The sequence below is a fragment of the Phascolarctos cinereus genome, unplaced genomic scaffold (genome assembly GCF_003287225.1).
Source record: "Phascolarctos cinereus isolate Bilbo 61053 unplaced genomic scaffold, phaCin_HiC Scaffold_9;HRSCAF=440, whole genome shotgun sequence".
In the NCBI taxonomy this organism is placed as follows: Eukaryota; Metazoa; Chordata; class Mammalia; order Diprotodontia; family Phascolarctidae; genus Phascolarctos; species Phascolarctos cinereus.
In genome coordinates, this window is record NW_027556402.1 from 98,726,348 (window position 1) to 98,752,107 (window position 25,760).

General features: G+C 37.0%; 1 protein-coding gene across 2 annotated transcripts in view; it reads right to left on the reverse strand.

Moving 5' to 3' along the window:
* The window catches only part of GLRB (glycine receptor beta), a 118,049-nt gene that overhangs the window by 48,589 nt on the left and 43,700 nt on the right, over positions 1–25,760 (reverse strand). The window lies entirely within an intron of this gene.

Genomic DNA, 25,760 nt, shown 5'->3' on the forward strand with positions numbered 1-25,760 from the left:
TTTCTAAACAGTAACTAAACAAATTACTAATAATCCAGATAAACATCAAAGATTCATTGTTCTTTTATGCTAATGGTATTCATATGAATTAGCTAGATTCTATCGGGGAGGAAGGGAAATTCTAAGAGGTAGATGTAAAGAAACTTTTTTTCATAGATCTACTTCCAGTGATGTAATATTTCAATTTCATATACCTTACAGTTTCCCAAATGAAATGGATAGAAAGGCTTATATCATTAATTGGCAACCAAGCTGTGAAATATGTGCAGCTGGTGGTGAGGTTCCTGGGCCAGATAAATTAAGATTCATGTACTCTAGGTATCCCTCCTTGTTTTCACAGTACCACCAAAGAGAAGGGGGAATGAAGCAGCTATACTCTAATAAGAGGCAGGAAAGGGATTTTTAAGACTGTAGCAACACTTGAGTCATCACTTTGCATTTGCTAATAATACATTATAAGAGAATCAAAAAAATTCAGACATGAGAAGCCACCTAATTCTATCCACATCCAAAAAAAAAAAATCCCCTTACTAGAAAGGTTATCTAGACTTTGTTTAGAGAATTCCCATGAATGAGCACGTACTACCTCCTGAGGCTGCAAGTTCCACCAAGGGAATGCAATCATTAAAAAATTTTCATGTGGGGAGCCAAGATGGTGGAGTAAGAAGTGAGTCTCTCTCTCTTACCCTCCCTTATTAACCCCTGAAAGTCCAGACACCCCAGGAAAAACCCTGGAACAGTTGAACCAGAAGAAAGTTGGGGTGCAGCAGTCCAGTAGCCCAGGTAGCTTGAGGGATTAACAGGAAAGGCCTCTCTTTCCCTGGGGGAAGGAGAGCAGTACAGCTTGGGAGGCATCCCAGCAAGCTAGTGGAAAGCCCCACCTTAGGATTACCAGGAGGTGATCCTGAAGCCCAGGTGGTGGAGCAGGCAAACACCAACACCTGGACCCCAGTGCCTCACTGAGGGCAGGGGAACCGGTGGAAACCAGCTCAGAAAACCACCAGGTGCCCCAGCATTCTACAGCAACCAGCTCTCTCAGTGCCTCAGTAAAATTAAAGGAAGCAGCTCTCCAAGGGCCCCCAGGTAGATAAACACCTTACAACATCCTTCTGAAAAGAGCTGAAGAAAGCAAAAGGAAGGAAAGGCCTGGGTAAGCAGGAAATCTCCAGGAGCCACACTACCAAAACTTACCCCTAGAATTCCAGTATTACTGTTTCCAGCCCAACACCAGGTAAGCTGCCAGAATCCTACAACCTCCAACTGCCAACATTGGAAGCCCCAGCACACAAAGCCATCGACCCGGCCCTAGGCTTCCAACACAAGAAGCTTGGGTCAGTGCCCTCTGCTCCCCAGCAGAAGAGCCCAATCTCTTTAAAGGGCAGGAAATAAGCAAACACCATGAGCAAAAAGAAACATACGATAGATTGTTATTATGGGAAGAGTGAAGATCAAGGCAGAAATTCTGAAGAGGGCAATATTGTCAACAAACCCACACCTGGAACATCAAAATGGAATATGAACTGGTCTAAAGCCCAAATAGCCTTCTTAGAAGAGCTCAAGATGGATTTTAAAAGTCAAATGAGAGAGGTAGAAGAAAAAATGGGAAAAGAAATGAGAGGTATGCAAGAGAGAGTCAATAGCTTGGAAAAGGAAAGACAAAAATTGACTGTAGAAAACAAGTCCTTTAAAAAATACAGTTGACCAACTGGAGAAAAAGTACACTGAAGAAAACAAGTCCACAAAAAATACAATTGGCCAGCTGCAAAAAAAGTACACTGAAGAAAACAAGTCCCTAAAAATACAGTTGGCCACATGGGGAAGGAGGTACAAAATCTAATGGAAGAAAACAATTTGTTAAAAATTAAAATTCAGCAAATGGAAGCTAATGACTCTATGAGAGATCAAGAATCAGTCAAACAAAAACAAAAGAATGAAAAAATAGGCAAAAATGTAAAATATCTCATTAGTAAAACAACTGACCCAGAAAACCAATCCAGGATAGACAATTTAAAAATTATTGGTCTACCTGAAAATCATGATGAAAGAAAGAACCTGGGAAGTATCTTTCAGGAAATCATAAAGGAAAACTGCCTTAAGGTCCTAAAACCAGAGGGTGAAATAGCCATAGAAAGAATCCACAGATCACCAGATCCCAAATTGAAAACACTAAGGAATATAGAGGCCAAATTCCAAAATTACCAGATCAAAGAGAAAATACTGCAAGCTGCCAGAAAGAAACAATTTAAATATCATGGAACCACAGTCAGGATTACACAGCACCTTGCTGCTTCTACATTAAAAGATCATAGGGTGTGGAATATGACATTCCATAAGGCAAAGGAACTTGGGTTATAACCAAGGATCACCTACCCAGTGAAAATGAGCATGATCTTTCAGGGGAGGAGATGGATATTCAACAAAATAGGAGACTTCCATACCTTCCTGATAAAAAGACCAGATCTCAACAGAAAATTTGATTTTCAAATACAAGACTTAAGAGAGACATAAAAAGGTAAATGAGACAGAAAGAAACAACATGTTATTAATAAGGGCAAACCCCTTTACATCCCTACAAGGGAAGATGACTCTTGTAACTCTTGAGAACTATGTTGTTATTACACCACGTTAAAGGGATATACATAAAGGGGGAGGTATAAATTGACTTTGATGTAATGATGAAAAAAATCTAATCAAGTGGGTTAAATGGATCCAAGTAAATGAATTAATCTGATCTAACTAAGAAAATGTACTGAGAGAAAAGGAAAGGAGGAGGCAGACAAGGGTAAATTACATCAGAGGAAAAGGCACAAAATCCTATTACAGCAGTGGGAAAGAAGGGAGGGAAATGAGCACTGTTTGAACCTTACTCTCATCAGATTTGGCTTAAGAATGGAATAACATAATCAGTTATGTATAGAAATCTAACATACCCTATAGGCAGTAGGAAGGAAAAGGGAAAGAAAAGGGAGGGGGCTAATAGAAGGGAGGTGGGACTGAGGGAGGCAGTGGTCAAAAGCAAAACATTTGTGAGGAGGGAAAAGGAGAAAGGAGAAAGAAAAGCATAAATGGGGTGGGGAAGGATGGAGAGAAAGACACAGATAGTTGTCATAACTGTGAATGTGATGTATGAATGCACTGGAATACTATTGTGCTGTAAGAAATGATGAACAGGCAGACTTCAGATAAACCTGGAAAGACTTGTATGGTTTGATGCTGAGTGAAGTGAGCAGAGCCAGGAGAACATTGTACACAGTAACAGCCACATTGAGTGATCACTGACTTTGATAGACTTAACCCCTTTCAGCAATACAAAGATCAAAGACATCTCCAAAAGCCTCACGACGGAAAATGCTATCCACATCCAAAGAAAGAACTATGGAGTTTGAATGCAGATCAAAGCACACTATTTGTATTTTTTTCTTCTGTTGTGTTTTGTTTCCTCTTTCTGGTTGTTCCTCCTATTAGTTCTAATTCTTACTTACAACACCACTAATGTGAAAATATGTTTAATAAGAATGTATATGTATAACCTATATTAGATTGCATGCCGTCTTGGGGAGGGAGGGAGGAAGGAAGGGGAGAAAAATTTTAAACTCAAAAGCTTATGGAAGTGGTAGTTGATAAATCGAAAGAAATTAATAAAAAAGAAAGAAAGAAAGAAAGAAAGAAAGAAAGAAAGAAAGAAAGAAAGAAAGAAAGAAAGAAAGAAAGAAAACATGGACTTTGACAGCCTAAAAAAAAAGTTATCATGTATTTCCTTACACAAAACTTAATTTTCTCACTAAGCAACTTCTATTTCTGCTCCTAGTTCTGTCTCCTAGAATAAAGGATTTTAGGGATTCCTGAACTTCTTAATAAAATATTTTGATAACTGTTGAATGATTTTAGTTGTGTCTGATTCTCCCCCCATTTGGAGTTTTCTTGGCAAAGATACTGGAGTGCCTTGTTATTGACTTCTCCAGCTCATTTTACAATTGAGGAAACTGGGGCAAACAGGGTTAAGTGACTTCACCCAGCATTGCACAAGGTATTATGTGCCTTAGGCTGGATTTAAACTTGGGAAAATGAATCTTCCTAACTCCCAGCCCATGCTCTATCCCTGTACCACCTAGCTATTCATTTTGGAAACTCTTTTTAATATAATTGATTTTCTTCATGTTTTTTTTTTTTCTGAGAAGGGGCTCACAGGCTTTAACTGATTGCCAAAAGGGTCCATGACATGTATACACAAAATAGTCAAGAACCTTTGTTCTTTGGGACCAAGAACAACAAGTCTCATCCTTCCCTCATAAAATAGATGTTCAAATAATTAAGGATAGCTGTCTTGTTCCCTCTGCCACAATCTTCCCTTCTCCTCCCCAAACATTCCTAGTTGCTTCAACTAACTCACATGTCAGGACCTAAACTCTTCATCATCCTGGTTGCCCTCCTCTGGCAGCAAATCTTCTCAAATGACATATTACCATGTAAATTTCCAAGTAACCACCCTCAACTTCCAGCCAAACATTATCCTCACTATTCAGAAGGATGATAAAACCTTCTAGATTTGAGAGCACATCTTTTGAACCTATCAGAAGTAGAAAATATGTTTGAATTTTTAAGTTTTACGTTGATATTAATTTAAATGTTTTTTTCTTCAATATGCATAAACCTTTGAAAATTAAAGGACTCCATTACAATATCCAAGAGAAAAATGGAGAAAACATATTCAGATGACAACTGAGTCACAACTTCTTTATTGGTGGTCAAAGGTGTGCACAAAACATCATGCAAGGATTATTATGCATGCTATGCTAGCAATACATTCCTACTTGAGAAAAAAAAAACCTAGCATTGACTATACAGACTTTTGTGCAAGTTGATGTCTCTGCTTTTTAGTATGTTGTCCATATTTGCCATAGCTTTCCTTCCAAAGAGTAAGCTTTTTCTTTTTTTTTTAATTTCACGGCTGCAGTCACCATCTGTAGTAATCATTAAAGCCAAGAATATAAAATATGATATGGCTTCCATTTCTTCTCCATCTATTTGCCAGGAAATTATGGGACCAGTTGTCATGGTCTTAGTGTTTTTGTCAATGTTAAGCTGCTTTTAATGTTGTTTTATGTTGTTTAATTCTAATAATGTTTAATTTATAATTCAATTTATGTTTAATTATTTAATTTACATTTAATTAGTTTAAATTAATTGATTGGTTAATTAGTCTAATTAATCATTTAATTTATGTTAAGTTTAATGTTAAGCTTTAAGCCAGCTCCTATACTCTTATCTTTCACCCTCATCTAGAGGCTTCTTAAGTCTTCTTCACTTTCTTCTGAGTGCTATATTCTATATATCTAAGATTGTTGATCTTTCTCCCAGAAAACTTAATTCCAGCTTTTGATTAGTCCAGCCTGCCATTTTTCATGATGTACTCTGCTTATAAGTTAAATAAATAGGGTGGCAATATACAGCCTTTTCATATTTGTTTTCCAATCTTAAACCAATCAGTTCTTCCATGTTCAATTCTAATTGTTGCTTCTTAACCCACAAAAAGGTTCTTCAGAAGACAAGCAAGATGATTGGTATCCCCATGTCTTTGAGGATTTGACACATTCTGTCGTGAACCACACAGTCAAAGGCTTTAGTGTAGCCAATGAAGTAGAAGTATATGTTTTTGTTTTTGTTTTTGTTTTTCTCTGGAACTCCATTGCTTTCTCCATAATCCAACAATGCTAGCAATTTGGTCTTTAGTTCCTCTGCCATTTTGAAAACCAGCCTGCACTTCTGCTAATTTTTGCTCCACATATTGCTGAAGCCCAGCTTGAAGAATCTTAGAATCTTAAGCATAACCTTGCCAGAGTGTGAAATGAACACAATTGTTCAGTAATTTGAACATTTTTTGGAATTGCCCTTCTTTAGGGTTGGAAAATAAACCAATCTTTTCCAATCCAGTGGCCACTATTCCATTTTCCAAATTTGCTGGCATATTGAGTGCAGCATTTTAACAACATCATCTTTTAGGACTAGAATTCCATTCACTTCCACTAGCTTTATTTTCATCCAGATGTCTGGCTCTAGATCAGAAACCACACCATAGTGGTTATCACCATAGTGATGTTAAGACATTCCCTGTATAGTTGTTCTTTACATTCTTGCCATCATTTCTTAATCTTTTCTGCTTCTATTAAGTATGCAATATGATAGCTAATTTCATGTATCTGAAGAACTCTCATGTGGAATGAATGAATTCATACACGCATGCTTAAATTAATGAATTAGAAACATTTGTTAAGTACAGGAGACAATACATAAATGGAAGTGTGGCCAGGGAGGGATGTTGTGATAATGAAAGTCACTAGGATGGTGAGTGGAACATAGAGAAGTAGAGTAACATTTCCTGTAGCAATGGTAGTGTAGATTTAATTATGGTTCCAGGATTGGAAAAGGGGAGGTAAAGTGGCAGATGGAGAGAAGGTGGTCTAGGTATAACATTAAGCATGTGGGAGGCCAGCTAGCTATAGTGAGCCATATGAGATCCTCACCAATGAGAGCAACAAGACGCGGGATGAGTTTCAAAGGTGAAAGAGCAATCCCTTAGGCAAAGCCTCTGATCTATTCTAGATTACACTTGTTTTACTTGGCCCTAGAGGCCAGGGAGTAGGAACAGTGGTCAGAGGTTGCAAAGAGACAATTTAGGCATTTTCCTATAGAGAAAATTCTAGCATTTTAATGATCTAAAAGTAGAATGAGTTGTCTCAGAAAGTATTAAGCTACTCTCACAAAAAACCTTCAAGCAAAACCTGAATGACCATCCGGTGTGACATAAAAATAATTCTTATTCAAGTATGGATGGGATAAGAGTGATACAGAAATAAGTCTTGTTCAAGTATAGATGGGATAACATAGCCTCTAAGGTCTCTTTCAAACCTGATATTCAAGGACTCTGTGAACTAACTTCACTAGAATTAAAAATTATTTTTTCTCATATGAAGTTCACAGTATTATACACAGGAAAGTATCCTACCCATACATATAGTTTAATAAATTTTCCTCCATCTGAAATTCATTTTTCTAAGTCTTAGCTAAAGTGTCATGAAATTCTCTTACCCCACTAACATTTCTCTATATACCTAGAACGCCTTTGTATCATTTGTTAACAAATCAAGGACAGAAAATTTTAATGACAGAAAATCTGATAAATGCAGAGAAAATGGCATTATGGCCTTTGGCCAGAACAATTCAACTCAAATCAAAGAACATTTATTAAGAACATGCAGACTTGTATAATATGTAAATTCCAACACATAAATAAATATATACTGAATTCAGGAATGATACACATGTTTCAACATATAATTTTCCTAAATATTAAAGTAAAATTTTTCTAGATTCATTAATAAACTGTTGTTTATGCTAGAAAAAATATTTCTCAGGAGGCCTACATATTTCAGTTTCTGTCTGTATGTTGCATTTACCCTGATACAGGCTGTCACTAACACTACCTTGAATGCAATCTGAATTTGACCCCAATCCTTAAATTGTATCCTTAAAGAGGAAATCTGGAACAGGCTTTCCTCTCCCAAGTTTTATCCCAAAGGCACCAGGAGGGTACTGCTGCACAAACTATCACTTCTCTATTTAATGATTCTTGAAAGTCCTTCATTCTTTAACTTATAGGTTAATTCACATAAAATTGGAAAATGCCCATAAGGGGGATTATATTTTATAAGTCATTTATCTTTTTTCAGTAAGTTTCAAAACATTTCCTAGGAACAAGTTTTGATAAAGGAAGAAGAAAAAAGAAAGTAAGGATATTGAGAGACTCAGGATAGGTGGAAAACAGGTGACCGAGAAGCCAGTAAAGTTGGAGGCAACAATTTCTTCTACTTCACAGTTTTCCCCATTTCTCTCCAGTGATGTTAGATGTTTTTGTTGTTCAGTCATTCAGCCTTGTCTGACTCTTTGTGACCCTATGGACCATAGAACACTAGGCCCTGCTATCCTCCACTATCTCCTGAAGTCTGTCCAAGCTTACATTCATTGTTTCCATGACACTATCCATCCATCTCAGCCTTTGCTGTCCCCTTTTCCTTTTGCCTTCCATCTTTCTCACCATCAGGGTATTTTATAATGAGTCCTATCTTCTCAGTATGTGGCAAAAGCATTTCAGCTTCAGTTTCAGTATTTGACCTTCCAGTGAATAGCCTGAATTAATTTAAGTATTGACTTATTTGACCTCCTTACTGTCCAAGGGACTCTCAAAGGTCTTCTCCAGTACCACAGTTCAAAAGCATTAAATTTTGCCGTGCTTAACTTTATGCATAAACCCAGACATAAGGAAAGTATTCAGTGACTTCTGATGATACCATATGGCTCTGAATCATGGAACAAATTCTCTTTCCCATATTGTTTTATCTCACTATCACTCTTGTGCACTTTCTCTCCCATTCTTGCATGCTTGCTGTCACAGTGTGCATCCATATATTGGGGAATAGGGAGCTAGCTTTGGAATCGGGAGGACGTGGGTCTGACACATACCATCTATTTGACCTTGGGCAAATCCCTCAATATTCTCATGGATGCAAACAATTGTAAGTTGTAGGGCAGATAACAATCTTCCCTAGAAAGGGGGTTTCTTTCCTGGGAATTCCCTTCACCAACAAGATCACAGAGCCAGACTCAATAATATATATGGTTGTATACACGCATATGTGGGTGTGGATATTTGTGTGTGCATGTGTGCAAAAGATAGAGACAGACAAAGGAAGATAAACAGAGATAGAGATAGACAGATCAAGACAGAGACAGAAAAACAGAGAGAGATAGAAAGAGATGAAGAGAGACAGAGACAGACAGACAGCACCTGAAAGAGACAGAGACAGAGAACCAGAGGGACAGAGTCAGAGAAAGACAGAGACAGAGAAAGACAATAAGATATATAAATATACACTCTCTCTCTCATATGGAAAGAGACAGAGAGAGAGAGTATAAAAATATCACATTTAGGGAATTTACCAAGATAGAGCCAATTGGTTTATAATTTTATATTATTATCGCCTTAAGGGGAAAAAAACCTGCAGATGTTTCTATATCTAGCACGATTATGACAACATTTTCTAGTGGCTTTGAAAAAAAATCAAATTGTAAATTCTTGTTGTTTATAATGTAACCAGACTACAGCATAGCATTATGAGTACTGCCCTGATTCATCAGAGACATAAGAGTTACAACAGTGTGGACTGCAACCCATCTAATCCCTGTGCCATCCTCATCCATGCCTTCTTATAACCACTCCTTAGAAAATCTTCCCAATACACAAAATCTCTAGGTCTTTTTACATTTCAATACATTAGACAATTCTCAAAAGAATTTCATACTTATGATACATATATAGATATAGATACACATATGCACATATATACTTACAGGTTGGTGAATATTGATGTTATCCCTACCCTTTTGAGAAGACAGAAACCTCTTATTTTCTTCAATGGTTTGGTATGTTCCCCAGTTAAAAAAAAGATTAAAAATTGATCCTTTAAAACATATGAAATTTTCACAGTTTTGTTGCTTCCATCAGGGAAGTCTTCTGCCTATACTTAGCTGATGCAACATTTTTTTCTTTCTTCTTTAGTGCTGCTTCTATTTGCTCATATAGCACATCAAGACCTAAGTTACTAGAATCCAAATGCACTGATTCTACAACCATCAATAAGGAAAACATCGTGTTATTAAAACTTTCACAGATCTATTCCATTTTTATGGGGTTTTTATTATTATTATTATTATGCTTACAGTTCCACCTATAAAGGATCTTGGGAGGACCTAGTTTGGTTGGATCGCAAGCCAACTTGTTTTTGGGGGGGTTTTTGTTTGGTTTTTTTTGGAAAACATTTTTACCCCTCCCTTCATTATTATAATTTTCTATAATAATTTTCCATCACACTTCTCTTTAACATTTTGCAAATGATATTATACTATCAATGGTATCGTACTTGGCTTTCACTGTATTTCTGTTTATTTAGGAAATACAGTGTTTCCTGAGATCTTTTTGGCTTTTTTGTTGGAGGAACTGCTTTACAACAGCAGTTAAGTTTCTAAAGGGTTAACGATGCTTTTTTTCTTTATATAATTCTCATTTTTAAATGTCAATAGCAAGTTTGACTAGGTCATATTAGAGTAGTGTAATTGCATTTAATGTCTTCTCCCTTTTTTATATATTCTTTAGCTTCAATTTATAAAGACAGGTTCCAGTTTCATTCATACTAACAATGTGAATATTAAAATTAATCTGTTCCTCCACAAACAGTTCAACTGTTAACTAGCAACTGGAAAAGTTGAATTTATGTTTAGAGATGACCTACAAAATGTGTGATTTTAGGATCCTTAATCTCCCCACACTTAATCTCTTGCCACCCTTCCACCACCACTGCAGGAAAGGAAAGTGTGCTGACATTTTATCAATTAACAGAAGAGGAAATAGAACACTTAAATAACAGTATCTTAGAAAAAGAAATTTAACAAGTCATCATGAACTTCCTACAAAAATAATCCAAAAGGGGGGCAGAGCCAAGATGACACAGTGAAATAGAGACTTGCTTGAGCTCTCCCCCAAACCCATCCAAATACTCATAAAGAATGTCTCTGGACGAATTCTGAAGCAGCAGAACCCACAAAAAGACAGAGTGAAACAAATTTCCAGCCCGACAACCTGGATGATTGATCAGAAAGTTGTATCGGGCCGGGCTGGGAGCGCAGCACAGCAGAGCGTGGGCGCGCAGGCCACAGCAAACCTGGAGCTGGCCTCAGAGGACTGAATCGGGGGCAGCTGTGGAGGTTTCCAGACTCCTCAATCCACGAATGCCAAAGACAACTTAGAAGGTCAGTGGGAAAAGTCTGTTTCTGTCGGTGGTCAGAGAGGAAGGGGGTTTCAGCTCCATTCCCCAAGAGCCTGGTCCTGGGGGGCAGCTGCTTCCCGAGCTTCCGGCCCACAGACTGAGGGGGAATCCAGTGGCTGATCAGAGAGGGACTGCAGGGATCTCTTTGTCAGTGCTGAGGCAGGAATCTCTTGCTTTGCCCATGCTTGTATCTGGGTCACAGTTCTGGGCGGCAGTGCTGGGGTGAGGAGGAACGCTGGCTTGGTGGAGCTTGTAGTGGCTGTGGAGAGAAACCCCTCCTCACAGTTATGGGACAGAAAGGAATACCTGTGGTCACATGCCAGGAAAGGAGTAAACACCTCACCCCTTATCATACCACCTTGCAAGAACTGAAAATTTACAGGTCCCTACAAGTATCTCTGAAGACAGCTACACAAACCCCTGAAGCTTGGGACAGTACACTCTCCACATTGGAAGCAGACTCTTACCTTAACAAGGAGTTTAAAACTCAAGTAATTGGCTGGGATCATGAGCAAGCAGCACAAAAAGAGTCAGACTATATTATCTTACTTTGGTGACAAAGAAGACCAAAACATACAACCAGAAGAAGACAACAAAGTCAAAGCTCCTACATCCAAAGCCTCCAAGAAAAATATGAATCAGTCCCAGGCCTTGGAAGAGCTCAAAAGGGATTTTGAGAAGCAAGTAAGGGAAGTAGAGGAAAAACTGGGAAGAGAAATGAGAGTGATGCAAGAAAATCATGAAAAACAAGTCAACAGCTTGCTAAAGGAGACCCAAAAAAATACTGAAGAAAATAACACCTTAAAAACAGCCTAACCCAAATGGCAAAAGAGGTCCAAAAAGCCAATGAGGAGAAAAATGCCCTAAAAAGAAAAATTGGCCAAATGGAAAAGGAAGTCCAAAAGATTACTGAAGAAAATACTTCCTTAAAAATTAGAATAGAGCAATTGGAAGATAGTGACTTTATGAGAAATCAAGACACTGTAAAACAAATCCAAAAGAATGAAAAATTAGAAAACAATGTGAAATATCTCATTGGAAAACAACTGACCTGGAAAATAGATCCAGGAGAGAGAATTTAAAAATTATTGGACTATCTGAAAGCCATGATCAAAAAAAGAGCCTAGACATCATCTTTCAAGAAATTATCAAGGAAAACTGCCCTGATATATTAGAACCAGAGGGCAAAATAGAAATTGAAAGAATCCACAGATCTCCTCCTGAAAGAGATCCCCAAAGGAAAACTCCTAGGAATATTGTAGCCAAATTCCAGAGTTCCCAGGTCAAGGAGAAAATATTACAAGCTGCCAGAAGGAAACAATTCAAGTACTGTGGAAACACAATCAGGATAACACAAGATTTAGCAGCTTCTACATTAAAGGACTGAGGGCATGGAATATAATATTCCGGAGGGCAAAGGAGATAGGATTACAACCAAGAATCACCTACCCAGCAAAACTGAGTATAATCCTTCAGGGGAAAAAATGGTCATTCAGTGAAATAGAGGACTTTCAAGCATTCCTGATGAAAAGACCAGAGCTAAACAGAAAATTTGACTTTCAAATACAGGACTCCAGTGGAACATGAAGAGGTAAACAGGAAAGAGAAATCATAAGAGACTTATTAAGATTGAACTGTTTACATTCCTGCATGGAAAGATGATATTTGTAACTCATGAGAACTTTGTCAGTATTAGGGTAGTTGAAGGAAAAAAAATTGTATGTATGTATATACAGATAGATAGAGGGCACAGGGTGAGTTGAAGATGAAGGGGTCATATCTGGAGAATAAAATTAAGGGATGAGAGAGGATGATACTCGGAGAAGAAAGGGAGAGGTAGAATGGGGTAAATTATCTCACAAAAAAAAAGAAAAGAAAAATCTCTCACAGTGGAGGGGAAACAGGGGAAGGGGAGAGGGAAAGAGGGAATCTTATTCTAAGGATTTGCCTTAAGGAGGGAATAACATACACATTCAATTGGGTATGGAAATCTGTCTTACCCTACAGGAAAATAGGGGAGAAGGGGACAAGAGAGCAGGGAGGTGATAGAGAGGAGGGCAGATTGGGAAAGAGGGTAATCAGAAGCAAATACTTCTGGGGAGGGACAGGGTGAAAAGAAAGAATAGAACAGATGGGAGGGCAGGATAGGATTAAGGGAAATAGAGTTATTTTTTCATAACATGTCTACTAAGGAAGTGTTTTGCATAAGTGCGCATGTACAACCTATATTGAGTTGCTTGCCTTTTCAACGAGGGTGGATGGGGAGGGAGGAAGGGAGGAAATTTGGAGCTCAAAGTTTTAAAAACACATGTTTTAAAAAAACGTTTTCACATGCAACTGGGAAATAAGAAATACAGGAAATGGGGGTACAGAAGTCTATCCTGCTCTACAGGAAAATAGAAGGAGAAGGGGATAAGAGAAGGGAGGGGGGAGAGATAGAAGAGAAGGCAGACCAGGGGAAGGGGTATTCAGAATGTATGCCATCTTGGGGTGGGGGGAGGGGTGAGAAATTTGGAACTCAAAAACTTGTGGAAGTGAAAAAAAAACAAAAAAGTTTATAATAAATTCAACACAAAAAAAAGTAATCCAAAAGACCATTTGGATTTACAAGTTAATTCTATCAAACATTTAAAAACTATTTATCCCAATAATATGTAAATGATTTGAAAAATAAAGGATAAATTCTACCAAGTTGTCTATGACACAAATGTGATTTTGATACCTAAGCCAGCGAGGGCAGAAACAGAGAGAGAAAAAAAATCTATAGACCAATTTTCTTAATGAATATTCAATGCAAAAACAAATGTTAAAAAATGTACATGTAATTGGGAATATTTAATGAACAAAATGCAGATTATTTATGTTTATTTAGGTTCATGTTCAAACCCCAAGCAAACTTTTGTGGGAGGCATTCATTTAATCAAGCAACAAATATTAGCGGAGCTGCTATATATAATAGTCTTTACTACATATCATAATGCACACAAAAGGAATACAGCATTGCCTTGACCTCAAGAAACTTACAATAGAATAGGGGAGATGAGAGACACAAATAATTATAGTAAGAGAGTACTTAAAATGTGCAACAGTAAAGGGGTATGTGTGTGTGTCTGTCTGTGTGAGAGAGACAGACAGAGACAGAGACAGAGACAGAGAGCTCAGTCCTAGTCAAGATCATTACTACTTGCGGGCAGAATTCATGGACAAAATGACATATAAACTTGGTTCCAAAGGAGGTGTAGGATTTTTGAAGGGGCAGGGGATACTAAATGGTAGGAGAGAATAGAAATGAGAATGTCATTCCACATGGAGAGAACATTATGAGCAAAGGTGCATTGGGAAAGATCAGCTTGAAAACAGTTTCCTACATGCCAAAGAAGGCCTAGAGGAAGGAAAAGGTCACAAATAGCCACAACCAGGATTATAATCAGTTTACTAACAATGAAGTTATATAGTCCAATACCTTTAGGCTCAATATATAAGGATAAGGCCAAGAAAATCCTAAATATATTATTTTAGAAAGAGCTGAAGTGTACAATAATAATGACAACACCATTCATATTTCATAAGTTTTTAAAATTTATTATTTTATTTTTATATTACATGTAAAAACAGTTTAATGTCCATTTGTAAAACTTTGAGTTCCAACTTCTCTCCCTTCCTCCCCCCCCAGTTCACCTCCCTCATTGAGAAGGTAAGCAATTAATTATAGGTATACATGTGTAGTCATGCAAAACACTTCCATAATAATCATGTTGTGAAAGAAAACATGGAAAAATAACGAAAGTTTAAAAAAAAGTGTGCTTCAATCTTCATTCAGCAAACATCAACTCTTTGTCAGTGGATGGATAGCATTTTTCATCATAAGTCCTTTCGAACTGTCTTGGATCATTCTATTGCCAAGAATAGCTAATCATTCAAAGCTGATCATCCCACAATATTGTTGCTACTTTGTACACAGTACATTTCACTTTGCATTAGTTCATATAAGTCTTTCCTTGTTTCTCTGAGAGCATTCTACTCATCATTTCCTATAATACAATAGAATTACATCATAATCACACACCACAATTTGTTCAGCCATTCCACAATTGATAGGCATCCCCTCAATTTCTAATTCTCTGCCTCCAGAAAAGAGCTGCCATAATTTTTTTTATAAATATCCGTCCTTTTCCTTTTTTAAATTTCTTTTGAGATACAGACCTAGTAGTGGTATTGCTAGGTTGAACATGCTAGGTAATGATTTTATAGCCTTTTGGGCATAGTTCCAAATTGCTCTACAGAATGGTTGAATCAGTTCATAATTCTACCAACAGTGCATTAGTCATTTTTCCATCATCCTCTCCAATATTTGTCATTTATCTTTGCTGTCCTATTAGCCAATCTAATAGGTATGAGGGAGTACCTCAGAACTGTTTTAATTTGCATTTCTCTTGTCAGTAATAAATTAGAATATTTTTCATATGGCCATTGATAGCTTTGATTACTTCATCTGAAACTGATCATATCTCTTGATATTGGAGAATGTCTCTCATTTTTATAAATTTGACTCAGTTCTCTATATGTTCGAGAAATGAAGCCTTTATCAGAGAAACTTGCTTCAATTTTTTTCTCACAGTTAGTATTGCTAACTATATTTCCCTCCACCCTATTTGCCCTATTTATTCTATTTTCTTTCTCATTTCACCGCGTTCCTCCTCAAAAGTATTTTGCTTCTGACTACCCTCGTTTCTCAATCTGCCATCCCTTCTATCATCCCACCTTCTCTTATCCCCTTCACCCCTATTTTCTTATAGGATAAGATAGATTTCTATGCCCAGTTGAGTGTGCATGTTATTCCTTCCTGGAGCCAATTCTGATGAGAGTAAGGTACACTCACTCTCCCTCACCTACTTCCTCTTCCCCTCCATTTTAAAAGCTCTTTCTTGCCTCTTTTATGTGAGATAATTTATCCCATTCTACCTCTCCTTTTTTCTTTCCCCCAGTACATTCCTCTCTCACCCCTTAATTTTATTTTTAGATATCATTCCTTCATATTCAACTCACACCTGTGACCTCTGTCTATCTATATACACTGCTTCTAACTAACCTAATACTTAGAAAGGTCTTATGAGTTTAAAAAGTATCATCTTCCCATGTAGTAATGTAAACAGTTTAACTTCAATAACTGTCTTATGATTTCTCTTTCCTGCTTACTTTTGTATGTTTCTCAAGTCTTCTATGTGAAAGTCAATTTTCTATTCAGTTCTTGTCTTTGTCTCAAGAATATTTGAAATTCCTCTATTTCATTAAATTTCCATTTTTTCCCTCATAGATTATACTTAGTTTTGCTGGGTAGGTGATTCTTGGTTTTACTCCTAGCAGCTTTGCCCTCTGGAATATAATATCCCAAACCCTCTGATCCTTAAATGTAGACACTACTAAATCTTGTATTATCCTGATTATGACTCCATGATACTCAAATTGTTTCTTTCTGGCTGCTTGCAAGATTTTCTCCTTCTCCTTGGAGCTCTGAAATTTGGCTATAGTATTCCTGGGAGTTTTCATTTTGGGATTTCTTTCAGGAGGTGATTGGTGGATTTTTTCAAATTCTATTTTACTCTCTGGTTCTAGAATACAAAGGCAGTTTTCCTTGATAATTTATTGAGAGATGAAGTGTAGCCTCTTTTGTTGATCATGGCTTTCAGGTAGTCCAATATTTTTTAAGTTATCTCTCCTGGATCTATTTTCCAGGTCAGTTGTATTTCCAATGAGATTTTTTACAATATCTTCTATTTTATCATTCTTTAGATTTTGTTTTATTGTTTCTTGATTTCTCATAAAGGCACTAGGTTCCATTTGTTCCATTCTCATGTTTAAGGAATTATTTTCTTCAGTGAGATCTTGCCCCTCCTTTTTCCATTTAGCCAATTCTACTTTTTAATGCATTCTTCTCTTCATTGGCTTTTTGGACCTCTTTTACTATTTGACCTAGTCTATTTTTAAGATGTTATTTTCTTCAGTATTTTTTTTGTGTGTCTCCTTTACCAAGCTGTTGATTCATTTTTCATAATTTTCTTCCGTCACTCTCATTTCTCTTCCCAATTTCCCCCTACTTCTCTTACTTGATTTTCAAAATCTTTTCTGAGCTCTTCTATGGTCTGAGATAATTCATATTTTTCTTGGAGGGTTTGAATGTTGGAGCATTGATTTTGTTGTCTTCTAAGTGTGTGTTTTGATCTTCCTTGTCACCATAGTAACTTTCTATAATAAGTTATTTTTTATGTTGTTTGCTCATTTTCCCAGTGTATTACTTGACTTTTTTTAACTCTTTATTAAGGTAGGGTTCTGTTTCCAGGATGGGGGGCCCACCTACATGAGTTTTGTGCAGCTATTTACAGAGGTACTTCCAGAGATCTGTAAGTTTCCAGTCCTTTCCAATTTGGTATGATCTAAGGCAGACCTGCACAACATACAACCCGGAGCCACTTGTGGCCTGCCAAAGAATTTCAGGCAGCCTGTGAAAAAGCAGAGGATGTAAAAGAAAGTAAAGATGTAACAAAGGCTTTGTCTAAACCTGGCTTAACATGCCTTCCACTAGTCAGTATTGTGCCTGTCATATAACTTAGAGGGTAGGTAGCCATTGCATACTGTCTCCTTTTTGTCACCTGAACTGCAGTAACCAACCATTGTCAGTCTGTCTCTAGTCTGAGAGGAGCAATTTCATGATAAGTTAAAATTTTAAGTAATAAGTGTAATCAATTGATATTAATTGAAATTTCCCTTTTTAATATAGTTTATTTGCAAAATAGTTTAATCATTAATTATATCTTTAATTGGAAAGTGAGCTGCTAAAAACCTATCTGTAGACCAAAGAAGTTTAGCCTGTTTTAATTTTGGCCTCTACCTACTGGCAAGTAATGCCAGTTCTGATATGAGGAGAGGGGTTTACTGCTCTCCTGGCCTGTGCTTGACCTGTGAGTGGCCACAAACACTCTTTTCTGCCCTGAAACTGTGAGGAATGTCCCTCCTCCAATGTGGCCACAAGCTCTGCTGGCTAGTGCTCCTCGTCACATTGGGACTGCCACCCAGGGCTATGACCCAGATCCAAGTATGAGCAAATCAACAGAGTACTGCCCCATTGCTAGCAAAAAGACCTCTGTAATCTCCTTCTGACCAGTTTAACCCCCTTACTTTCTGAGAGCTGAGAGCTCTGGAAGCAGCCACTGCTGCTGCCACTCTTGATTCGGTCACTCCCAATTCCTGCTCCTGGTTTGCTGCGCTGGCAGGGCCTGAGATGGACTGTGCTACACTTCCCCCAAGTGCAACAGACTTTCCTGTTGAGTTCCTAAGTTGTCTTTGGTGTCCGTGGGCTAAGATGTCTGGAAACCACCACTGCTGCAAGTGATTTGGGAGCCTGGAAACCTACTCCAGCTCTACTGGGTCCTGGTCTGTGCTTGCAGCCTGTGCTAGAAAGCACTCCTCTTTCACCCAGGTGTAACAGACCTTTCCCACGGACCTTCCAAGTTGTCTGAGACTGGAAATTTGTTTCATTTTGTCTTTTTTGTGGGCTCGACTGTTCTAGAATTTGTTTAGAGTCATTTTTAAAGGTATTTGGAGGGGTTTGTGGGAGGTCTCAGGTGAGTCCCTGCCTTTACTCCATCTTGACTCCACCCCCAACAATTCATATTTTATAACTCTTTAAGATTTATAAAGAGTTTTTTTTTTCCCAAAAAGAACCTTATGAGATAAACAGGATAAGTATTATTATACCTATTCTGTTTAAGAGCAAACTAAAGCTATATACTATACTAAGTATTGGGAAGCCTTTAAAGATGAGTAAGACATGATACCTGACCCTAAGAAGATCACACTAATAATATGGGATATGATACATAACATAACATAATGAAGCAGTATTTGATGACTGTCATAATTAAAGAATGAATATATGAGTTCAGCACTGATAGAAGGGGGTTATAAATAGAAGAGATAACATTTGAACTGGATTACAAAGCATGAGTAAGAACTAAAGAAGTGAAAATGGGGAAGAGGAGAGAGAGACAGGAAGACATTCCAAGTAGTTAAAAATTTGCTCAGGATCAGAATAGTAAGTATTTATTAAAATAAGGATGGAGGGGGTGAAGAGCCTAAGGCAATTTTTTCCCAAATATCCTAAATCCTTGAAAGATGAGACAACAGTGACAAATTTGTTCAATTATGCTGTGGTTATTAATATCAAGTGAGGCATAAAATGAAATGACCTATTTCAACCATGGCATTTGCACCTGTCATGGCAGATGTCTAATGCAGAATCCAAATGGAAAAAGCATATCTTATAAATGATGAGGTCACCTGGAATTTCCTGTTTTCAGATAAAATTGATTTGATTTCATCAAGTCTTAATAACTGTAGAGTCTCAAATAAGATCAATAGCTATTCAAAAGTGTCTGTTGTAACTATACACACAGGAAAAAAATAGGTGAATGTAGAGAGCCTATTCAGATTATGCTGCATATTTGGATGAGCACCTCACAAAGTTGATCTTAGATATATAGCTTGGAAAGACACTATGTATGAACAATTAACTGGGCCCAGACGTGTATAGAAGAGGATACCAGGCCAGATTGCATTTAGTAAAGTGCACTGGTTTTTTAATGACTCATAGCTTCTCTCTTAAAATAAGACCTGACTTTAAACATAAAACTTCTTCTGGTGACGCTGAGTACCATAGTCTCTAAAGAATTAAGGTTTCTAGCTACCCAAAAGACTATGGAGAAACACATGGTAGGTGTGACTAGATGCAGAATATCACCACTGAAGAATTTCTAGTAAAAGTGGTAGGAAGAACATTAGGAAGATGTATTATCAGAAAAGAAGATGGTTTAATCATGTAGTAAAAAGACTCTCCTTTGGAGAGTCACATGCTGAAATGATGTCAAAGCAATGGCAAGCAACTTAGGAGGACTCTCATATGTTGGCTGAATCAACTCTGGAATGCATATGTATGAAAGGACATGAACAAGAGTATAATCAAGTACAGTAAGTCAGGCATCTGATCCAGTCCATAGCATAGTTGGGGCTGAATTCAAGTACTAAATAAATGCTTACTGATTAATGATTGATGACTTATTAAAGTCATCAGAATGACTTTAAATGACATTAAAAGCACACATTATATGGGTCCATATAGTGATGAGATATATATTCTAATGACTCAGTCACTAATGGAAATTCCAAAAATGTTTTGAGCAATGAGAAAATTGTTGTAATAAGTGTATAACCTCACAAAGTGCCCCTTTAAAAAATGACACTCTTTTGAAAGTGCTAGTTTAGTGCTGTGTTACAAAACCGTTAACTTCCTTGGGCAAATCACTTTAGCTTTCTGATTTTCTTATGCATAAAATGAGGAACACTTTATAATTATATGATTTATATTCATGCTGCATGCATATTTTCATGTCAACACATCAATAGGTACTGTATTATTTATTTCTCTGAATTAAACTGAATGTCTCCTTGCTGCTTAGAGACCCTTAACTAAGAAAATAGATTATGCTGATCTAGTCAGAACTTAAGATTGATGAAAAGAATTTTCTTACAATTATGCACCTCAAGCAACCCATATATCTTATTTGAAAACTTTCCTCTTACTGATCAATTAGTTCTTGTTTCTATATGCCTTTAATTGTTCACAGATACTTGGGGGTAGTGGGACATCTCTTTTGACTTCAAGGAATTGCACCTGTTCAGTCTCAACTTGGAAAATCCCTAATCTTTCCTCCAATTAGAAATCAGATTACTTAATGCTGTGTCCTGATTGTTTTCTTTTAATTAGTTGGTCTTAATTAATTATTTTAATTAATTAATTTTTGTTTTCAACATTCACTTTTATAAGATTTTGAATTCTAAATTTTCACCCTCCTTCCTTTCCCCCTCCCCAAGATGGCATGCAATCTGATATAGGCTATACATGTACAATCATATTAAACATATTTCCACATTAGTCATGTTGTGAAAGAAGAATCAGAATAAAAGGGGAAAAAAACACAAGAAAGAAAAGAAAAGAAAATAGTATGTTTTGATCTGCTTTCAGATTCCGTAGTTCTTTCTCTGAACGTGGCTAGCATTTTCCATCACTAATCTTTTGAAATTGTCTTAGGTCACTGCATTGCTGAGAAGACCTAAGTCTATCAAAGCTGGTCATCACACAACATTTCTATTGCTGTGTACAATGTTGTGCTGGTTCTGCTCACTTCACTCAGCATCAGTTCATGTAAGTCTTTCCAGGTTTTTCTGAAACCCACCTGCTCATCATTTCTTATGGAACAATAGTGTTTCATTACATTCATATGCAACAATGTGTTCAGCCATTCCCCAACCTATGGGCATCCCCTCAATTTCTACTTGTTTGCCACCACAAAAAGAGCTGCTAGAAGTATTTTGTACATATGGGTCCTTTCTCCTTGATTAATTATATATAATGTATGAAAGTCTGTCACTCCTTGTATTTGGGATCCAGTGCCAAAGCTGGGGAAGGTGCCTGCTCCCAATTTGTTATACACTTGGCAAGCATTGCCAACTAAATCAATATGCTCAGAAGCTCAAACCTTTGTTTCCTCAGTCATTTCATCTTTCACCCACTACATAATGGGCCAAACGATTGACAACTGAGAAGAGATTATATGAGTCTGTGATGATAGGGTTATAAATACAGGGATGAAAGATACTATCCAATCCCACCTTCTCATCTTAAAGAGGAGATGCTGGGAAATGCTGGTGTATAGATAGAATTCTGGACTTGGAGTGAGTTAGACTTGAGTTGAAATATTACCTCAGACCTGTCAGTCAGTAAGCATTTTTTAATCACCTGCTATGTGTCATGCATTGCGCTAAGCACTGGGGAAACAAAGAAAGGCAAGACAGTCCCTGCTCTCAGTGAGCTCATAGTTTAATAGAGACACAATATACACACAACTCTGTACATTTAAGATATATATACAGTGCAAATTGGAGATAATTAAGTCATTAAGATTAAGGGGAATTGAGAAATGCTTCTTGTAGAAAATGAAAAGCTAGGACTTGAAGGAAGCCAGGAGGCATCAAAGAGGAGGGAGATTATTTCAGCCAGTAAAAATATGTGGAGATGGAATATTTTATGTGAAGAAGAGTGAGAAGTCCAGTGTCACAGGATCTCCAAGTACCATTGAAGGGGGAGGGAAAGGAGGTGTAAAAAAGTTTGAAAAGGTAGAAGGATACCAGGTTGCAACAAAACCCTGGACAAGTCAGTTAATCTCTTTTATTCTTATTATTTTCCTCTGTTAAAATGGTAATAATAATAGCAGGGACCTCACAGGCTTATTGTGAGGAAGGGGGAGGTGGAGAGACAAGCATTTATTAAGCACCAACTATGTACCAGACAGTGTACATTTTACAAATATTATCTCATTTGATCCTCACAACAACTCTAGGAGGTAGGTGCTATTATGATTTCCATTTTACAGTTGAGGAAACTGAGGTAAACAGAGGTTAAGTGACGCTCAAGGTCACTCATATAATGTGTCTGAAACTAGATTTTAATTCAGGACTTCCTGACTCTAAGCCCAGTGCTCCACCTCGCAGCCAAGGAAAAAATGAGATAACATATATAAAGTACTTTGCAAAATTAAAGTGCTATGTAAATGCTAACCATCATGAAAGACCTTGACCAGTGTCACACAAGCCAGAATTTGAACCTAGAAACTCTGGTTCTAAATCCAGTACTTTCTTCACTACATCAAGCCTCTTTGACTGTATTTCATAGAATCATGAGATCATAGATTTGGGGCTGAAAGACATTTTAGGGGCCATCTAGTTTATCCTCCTCCTTCATTTTACAGATAAGGACCAGAAGTCCAGAGAGGATAAATAACTGTTCAGGGTCTACTAGCAATAGGCACTTATATGTCTGTGGTTTATTTCAAAGCTGCTACATGAAATGGCTGTGATTTAGCCCAGCATTTCCTCTGGCTGTCCTCTGCACCTGGGATACTTTTCTTCCTCATCTCAGTTTACTGGCTTCCCTGGCTTCCTTCAGGCCCCAGCTAAAACCTCATCTTCTACAGGAAGCCTTCCCCTACCTCTCTTGATTTTAGTGCCTTTCTTCTCTTACATGTTCCACAGCTGTCCTGTATAGAGCTCATTTGCATATATTTGTTTGCATGTCCCACCACCCCGACCCCATCAGATTGTAAGCTCCTTGAGAGCAGGGACTATCTTTTGCCTATTTTTGTACGCCCAGTGCTTAGCACAGTTACTGGAACATAATAGGCACTTTAAAATGTTTATTGATTGACTAACCTACTGGTTAGAGTTGAAAAAGCTGCCATGTTTATGCCATACCTCATTACTGTTTGTTACACACCAAACTAGTTTGTCTGCCTTCCTTTTTCACAATAATATGTGATTAGGTCACCTTGTGGGAAGCCATACTGTATTGCAGACTTCGAATGTTTCCCAAACTGTGTTCTCTGCTTTCAGCTGTCCCATTCTGCAACAGCTGTTTAAGACTTTCCTTTAATTAACATCATTCTCCATGTGTTTAGGCCAGAGTACTGTTCCAGTGACCACCACTTCAATCTGAGTGAGTTGGCTGCTTCCCAAGGCCTCCTTGTTAGTGACCATGTCCTGCTATTTAATGAAGCTAAGAATAAAGAAAAGCACATGTATATGTCACTGTGTTTTAAGCCAATTTCTGTGAATATATCATTGTTATTTACTCCTTAACAGGCTAAGTTTTGGAGTAGAAAAGTATTTTCTTATAAGTCAAATCTCACATGAGATGATATAATTTAAATACATATTTATGGTTAAATATTTAGAAAAAAGATAAAATGTATTTATATGTTTGGCTCATATTTTTATGAGTACCTTGGAAGGACTCTAAAAAGTTTGAATTTTTATGTTATCCATTAAGAGAGCTTTCTTTGAACCTGGTTCCTAAATTTTCAGAGCTTCTATATTTTTCTCATTGAGCAGTGTGGAACTACCCATTCAATAGTGACATCTTTTCTCAGTGGAAATTACTTAATTGTATTATAATTAGTTGGTGACAAATAGAGTTCCTTGCTCATTCCTAATAACATGGTATTACTCATTATCCGGATAATGAATGTTTTCCAAAATTCTGCAACCCAACATCCAAATCACACATTTTCTTTAGGCCAACAAAACAAACATTGTATGACTAGAAATAACCAAGGGTTAATTTTCATAGGGACTTTTTGAAGTTGGATAGCTGTTATACCAAACATAAGCAATATTATCAAGATAACAGTTAGGGTTACCTGTTACTTTGCCTGCAATGTACATACGATATGTTAATTAATGATTTGCTTGCCTTAAGTTATGAACAGTCACAACAACAAACCCCAACTTGTTCCCATCTGATAACGAAAGACCTCAGTTCTCATAGCAGCTGGCTGCATCACAATTAAAGGTCTGTCAGCAGTATTGGTATATACATTTATCAATCTAGTTTCAGGAGGATTTAAAATTTAGCCATTGGCTAAGCTTAGTAGTTTAATGGAGGGATTGAAATGTAACAAAATTTCAGTACTGAGCTCTTAGGTCATGCTTTAATTGTGTCTTACAATAGGAAATTTAAAAAAAAACTTTTATTTGGAAAATACTTCTTATGGCACTGTATCTAGTTTCAAAGATTTGTATTCACCTCCCAAATACTTGGTTTTTATAAGTTCAGAGGGATGGAGAGGGGAGGCACAGGTCAGGGTGATTGCCCTGAGCTATCTTTACCTGCCAGTGTTTTTTTTAATTTCTGTTTTTTTATATGCAGTGGTTAAACAGGACCCAAATTACTTCAGTGAAATAAAACTCTGCAAACTGAAGGTGGTTCTACAAAAGCTAGCACCTAGACAGTTAACCCCTTTTATTCATACTCTTAAAGTTAAATTCTCAGCCCTGCTGGCTGGTATCATTGAAATAGGAAGTGAAAAAGTAAACTAGTAGTGAGATCATATATCAAGGGTGGGCAAAAGTAAGAAGAAGAAAAAAAAATAATGCTTCATAACAGTTTCAAAAATTGTTTCGAAGAAAAACCCTGAAGACTTAGTAAGGGCTTAAAAAATATCCGTTGAATTGAATGGAAACAGAAATCAAATGTATGAAATTGGGTGTTTTTAATTAATAAAAACATACATTAGTCCTTTAAGTTTCTCCTTAATAAAAATAATGATTAGCTCTAGTGAGACCCATTTAACAGGAATCCCTAAATGAAAAACAGATTGGCTAGGGAAGCTGGAAAAAATTGCTATAGAACATTATATGTGTTAGCAGTAACCTTATAGAAGCTTTTTAGAAACTTCTAGAAAGAGAAAACAGGGAGTAAGCAATAATGCTTATTTCAGATAATGCATATTTCGGAAAAGAGGAAAATAAAATCTGTCTCATGTTTCATTTTCTTCTACAGTAGATCAAATGATGTGGGAAAAAAGGGAAATGTAGTAATAAAAAAATGCAGGAAAAGGAACCAGAGGTTAAAAAAAAATAACAAAAGGTGACTGAAGAGAGGGCAGTTTTAAGAAGAGTTTTGCTACATATAAAAAATGAGGTAAATCCAGTTAATTTCAGAACATCAAATGGTACAGAGCCAAATGACAAGCATTAGCTAGTTCATAACTGCAGACCTTTGGCACAGATCACTTTGATACCTAAGCAAATATAAATTCAATTCCAAAATAAAATGAAAAATTGCAAAAGAAAGGCATAGATGTGTTGCCATTCTTTATTAGAGGATTTGAAGAATTGGATAAAATTGGGAGGGAAAGCACCTAGACCTAAAAACAAACTAAATTATTCAAACATATTTTCCTTTTATCTTTAACTCTAAAGAGATGAATTATGCTA